Source organism: Chrysochloris asiatica, unplaced genomic scaffold, assembly GCF_000296735.1.
Source record: "Chrysochloris asiatica unplaced genomic scaffold, ChrAsi1.0 scaffold00024, whole genome shotgun sequence".
NCBI classification, from domain to species: Eukaryota; Metazoa; Chordata; class Mammalia; order Afrosoricida; family Chrysochloridae; genus Chrysochloris; species Chrysochloris asiatica.
The window spans coordinates 17,026,394-17,031,908 of NW_006408542.1; the positions used below are offsets into that span (position 1 = coordinate 17,026,394).

General features: G+C 41.6%; 1 pseudogene; it reads right to left on the reverse strand.

Annotated features, from left to right (window-relative positions):
• The window catches only part of LOC102824036, a 144,366-nt pseudogene that overhangs the window by 87,180 nt on the left and 51,671 nt on the right, over window positions 1-5,515 (reverse strand).

Below are 5,515 nucleotides of genomic sequence, written 5' to 3' on the forward strand. Positions count from 1 at the left end.
GAGTTCTGATCATCCAGCCATCAAAACCAGGTCAAATGGGTACTATCTGCAAGTATGAGTGTTCTTGTGCATCTCCCCTCACTTCATATCAGCTAGATGAGTAGCAATACTTTAAGATTTATCCTTGTTAAGCAACTATCAGTTGTCTGTTAGCTTGTCATTCTGTGGTGGTTTACACAGTGCCGTGACGCTGGTGGCTATTCCACAAATATTTCAAATACCAGCAGGATCAGATTTCAACAGAGCTTCCACACTAGGACAGACTAGGGAAGAGGACCTGACACCGGCTTCTGGAACACTGGCCAGTAGAAACCTTATGAATAGCAGTGGAGCATTGTTTGATGTAGTGCTGTAAGATGAGGCATTCAAACCATGACTGTCAAAGAGATACCTCCTCAAAGCAGAGTCAACCTTAATGACATGTTGTTCTTGTTTCTGTTACATGCTGTCAAGTTGGTTCCAATTCATAGCGACCTTGTACAGGGTTTCTAGGGAGTGGCTGGTGAGCTTGAACCACAGACCCTGTAGTTCAAACTGACTTTGCAGTCCAGCTCATTAACCCACAACACCACACCAGGACTCCATGCATGATGCAAAAATATCAAGACCTTCATTTGCTGATGTATCGTGACTCTAAATGAGAAGAAACAGTTGCAAGGACCCAGTAATTATCAAAATGTCACAAATCTCTATTCTCTCACAATAGTGTCTTCCCACCTCTTAACACACAATCACCAGACAGTGAGAGCATTTACTGACAAGTTGGAAGGAAATCAGCAAACAAAGCCTAGTACTAGTGTGAGGAAATGCTGTGAATTTTATAAGTGAGAGCATAGGTCTTCACTGGAAAGATCACAGGGAAAGAAAACATGAAGATCAACTGAACAGGGAACTTGATACCCAGCCAACGCAGAGGATGAAATAAACCAGTCCCTCAGGATGCTGAAATGAGAATCTAATAAAATGGCAATTGATGTAATCAAGAGTAACTGTAGGTTTAGATGTGAGAATGAATTGAAAAGGATTGAGAATTGATTCTCCAACACAAGTGTGGGGTTCGCCAACAAAGAGGACGCCATGCTAGTCCTTCCATTCACAACTTCAAGTGAATTTAATACGTTGCCAAAGGATTTGTCTTTTCTGAACTGCTGGAATTTTCTCATGGTGTGTGTATAAAAGCATTTTTCAAAGAAAACTTAGCTATCCATCAGTCTACTGTAAAATTCTTCCTTTCTGATCTCCTTCATTTTTTCCTCTCGAACTTTCCTTCCTTCCAACACTTCTTCTCTTTCCTCTAGTATTTGTGTACATCTCTTCTGTACAAGGCACAATGTGAACAAGCAAAGCTTGTCATTCATCAACATGAGAAATACAAGTATATTTAAAAATACACAGTCTAACATTTATGGAATGTTTGCTTGTGCTTATATTGCTCTAAGCTTCTTACACATATCATTTAAATCCTCTCAACAACTTTAAAAGGTTATATTAAAACAATCCCCAAAACAACACCAAATCTATTGCCTTTTATAGTAAATTCCTTCTTTTAAAGGTTTTATTTTTATTGTTATTGTTAAGTTCCTTCGAGCCAGTTCGGACTCATAGTGACCCTGTATAGGGTTTCTGAGACTTCAAATCTTTGGGAGAGCAGCAAGTCTCATGTTTCTCACAAGGATCAGCTGGTGGGCCTGAACAGCAGAGCTTGTGGTTCTCATAACAGTGCTTAGTATATGGAGACACTGCATTCCTCTTTTAAATGTGATGTGCCTTGGAGTCGGTTCCAAATCATAGTGACCATGAATACGGTTTCTGAGATTGTAAAACTGTGTGGGAGCAGAAAGTCTCATCTTTCTCCCTCAGTATGGCTGGTAGTTTCGAACTGCTGAATTTAAGATTAGCAGCCTGATTTGTAACCACTACACTACCAGAGAGCCTTTCTTTTAAAGGTTGTTGCTATTATTGTTAAGACTGTGAAATCGGTTCCGACTCATAGTGACCCTGCACAGGGTTTCTGAGACTGTAAATCTTTATGGGAGCAGAACGCCTCGTCTTTCTCCCACAGAATCGCTGGTAGTTTCAAACTGCTGACCTTGAGGTCGGCAGCCTGACTCGCAACCACTACACTACCAGAGCTCCTTTCTTTTAAAGGTAGGTAGTAATATTATCCTCCGGGAGCCCGAGTTAGGGAGTACAGTGGTTAAGCACTAAGATGCAAACCAAAAGGGTGATGATTTGAAACTACCCAGTGGCTCTGCAGAAACAAAGACCTAGTGATCTGCTTCCATAAAGGTGGTTGTTGTTAAGTAAGATTGTTGTTATTGTTAAATAAGATTGTTGTTGTTTTAAGTAAGATTGTTGTTATTGTTAAGTGCCATTGAATCAGTTCTGGCTCATAGCAACCCTATATAGGGTGTCTGAGATCATAAATCTTTGAGGAAGCAGAAAGCCTCAACCTTGTGACTTGCAGTCCAGTGCTTATCCTACAGAGCCACCACACTGTCTCCATAAGAGTTACAGTCTAGTAAACACTACTGTGCAGTTCAGTTCTGTCCTATACAGTCGTTATGAGTTGGAATCAACTTGATAGTACCTCATTACAGTAACTATCACAATATTCTCTCTTATACAACTCAGTAACTGAGGCGCAAGTCGCTCTCTAACTTTCTCCAGAATTCAAAGTTAACAAGTTGGAAAAGAAAGTTAATGGTCTTAGTGTTAGAGGGAAAGGAATGGAGGCTGCTTGGACAATCACAGGATGTGAAAGGATAGAAGCTCATGGGAGGGAAAAAAAGAAGGAGGCATTTTCTTGTCAGACCACAGCTTGACCCCTTTACCTCAGGGCATTTTCTGTAGGGAGAAGTTCGATGGGAAAAGAACAGAATGGAGTGGTGGTGGTTATTACATGCTGTCAAATCAGTTCCAACTCATAGAGTTTCCAAGGAGCAGCTGATGAGTTTGATCCACTGATCCTGAAGTTCAAACCAACCCTGTAGTTCAGTGCTTATCCTACAGCGTCATACCAGGACTCTGAATCAAGGGGTGGTTGTTGCTAAGAGCTGTCAAGTTGGTTCCGACTCATCACAATTCTGCATAGGGTTTCTGAGGAGCAGCTGGTGAGCTTGAACCATCAATCTTGTGGTTCAAACAACCTTGCAGTCCAGCACATTAACCCTCCGAGCCACACTAGGACTCTAGGGTAAACAGCCACAAATACAGTCTGAGATCATTATGTAACATGGAAACTGCTATTGGAGAGGACACTGGAGACAGAAGTCCTGGGTTTGAATCATCCTAACCTTTCTGTTTCCTACCTGTGTGACCTGGGCAAGTCTTTTACCTTTTGTTTCCACAGCTGTGCAGCTCAATTGAGGAAGCCTTTTTGTACATGGTGAAGAGTCATTCAAATATTTGATATGCAATGATTATGGCCATGTGGGGCATGATTTGAGTAAAGCTAATTTCTGTGGCAGTAGCCAACCCTTGCTCTCTACCTAAGCACAGACCTGGCCCTACAGCCCTCAACCAAATGTGTTTCTGTGTGTTGACTTGGTTCTCTCAGAAGAATTGAGTCTCCACAAGGACAGGGGCTCTGGAGCAGTCCTCCCTGAGGAGCACTCCAGAGAAAAGCAAATGACCTTTCTCAGGAAAACAATTATCATCTTTTCTAGATTAGCAACTTCTGGACCTTCATAAGAAATTAGAGAGACAAGTCGACTATGGCAAGATAAAAGAGAAGCTAAACACAAAAACCACATATATTATGATCCCACTTTGATGAAATATCCAGAATAGACAAATTCATAAAGACAGAAAGGAGATTAGTGGTTGCTAGGGTCTGGAGGTTGAGAGGGAATTAGCAGTAACTGCTGATGACTATGGGGTTTCTTCTGAGCTGATGAAAATGTTCTGGAATTAGATAGTGGTGATGTTTGCAGAACCTTATGAATATACTGAAAACTGTTGAATTGGACACTTTCAAAGAGTGACTATTGTGGTATCTCTCAAGAAAAAAACTGGTTCTCAGAGCTGTGGGAGATTTCCCCATCATGGAGGTTTCTGTGAGTGGAGGGAAAGCTGTAGAATGCAGCCCATCTGAGGGGACTGTCTGGACCACCCTTGAGGAATAGATCCACAGGCAGGCCCCCAGCACAGACAGTCTGCTGAAAGGCAGACAGGCCCCTGGGCCTGCTCCTCCATAAGCTACAGTCCCTGCAAGACCAAAACAAGGTCAGCTAGTTCAGAGGGGACCCAGGAGGAATTTCTGCCTTTGAAAGTCCACCCAAGCACCTCAAGATGGTCACTGGGGGAGAAAGCAGCGACCTAGACTTGGCACATATTTTGTGGTTTGGTGGGAGAAGAGTTTCTGTGCCTCACGTCAATCTCAGTCTAAAGTTGAAGAGTTGAAAGACTCCCTTGACTCTGTAGCTTGACTTGTGGCTTACCTCAAGCATATGCACACACTTTCTTCCATTTGGAGGAGGTCTGGAGAGGAGAATTTTTTTTTTTTTTTTTCTTTTTAAGAACATATAGCAAGTATTTATCTTGGTCTCTGAACTCACTCACACACACACACACACACACACAAATCACTATTTTTAATGTTTTCTTTAAATCAACTGGATTCCAACTCTAAGCTCCCATTTGGTGGGATGCTGGGAAATTCAGTCATTAGTGATTCTGCGTACCACCTGGGTAGCATCAAAATCTGGGAAGTTTATGTGGCATCTGTAGAAGGGGAAGTGCATCTAATTCTGGGTGAATTAAATTCCAGTCTGATGTGTGGGACAGGGGCTTACTCAAGTCTTTCCTGGGGCAGGGGCTTACTCAAGCGTCACCCTAAGGTCTTGCCACCTTCCCAGCATGCTTCCCTGAGTTGTATGGCTGTCTCTGCTTCTATAAGACCCACCATGGCTTCTTTTATCCATTAGTTACCACAGACTCCGTAGCTTGAGCACAAAAGCTCTTCAAGGGCTCAGAAAATATCTGATCATTGGCAAACACACACACACACACACACACACACACAAAAAAAAATCCACAGGCTCTAAAACTAAAGAGGTTTACAAAACTGAAACAAAGAAATATTTAATTGTTATTATTGTTAAGTGCAGTCAACTTGGTTCTGACCCATAGAGACTTTGTATAGGGCTTCTGAGGAGTGGTTGGTAGATTTGAACTGCCGATCTTGCTGTTAGCAGTCCAGTACTTATTCTACAGTGCCAACACCAGGACTTCAAATGTTTAAGTAGGTATTCATAAAATCTAATATCATCTCATCTTCATTAATTGTTAAATTTAATATTTATGAGCACATCAAATCCCCATTTAAAAACAATTTGCTAGTTATTCTCACTTGATAAGAATTACTGACTATAATATTCTCCAAAAAGTCATCTGTGGTCAGAAAAAAGATTAGGGGAACAACTCTGGAACAACTAAGAAAAGACATTCACAATTGTAGGGTTACTAACGCAGGGATTCTCAAGTTTCTGAATAGACTAAAAACCAATGAACT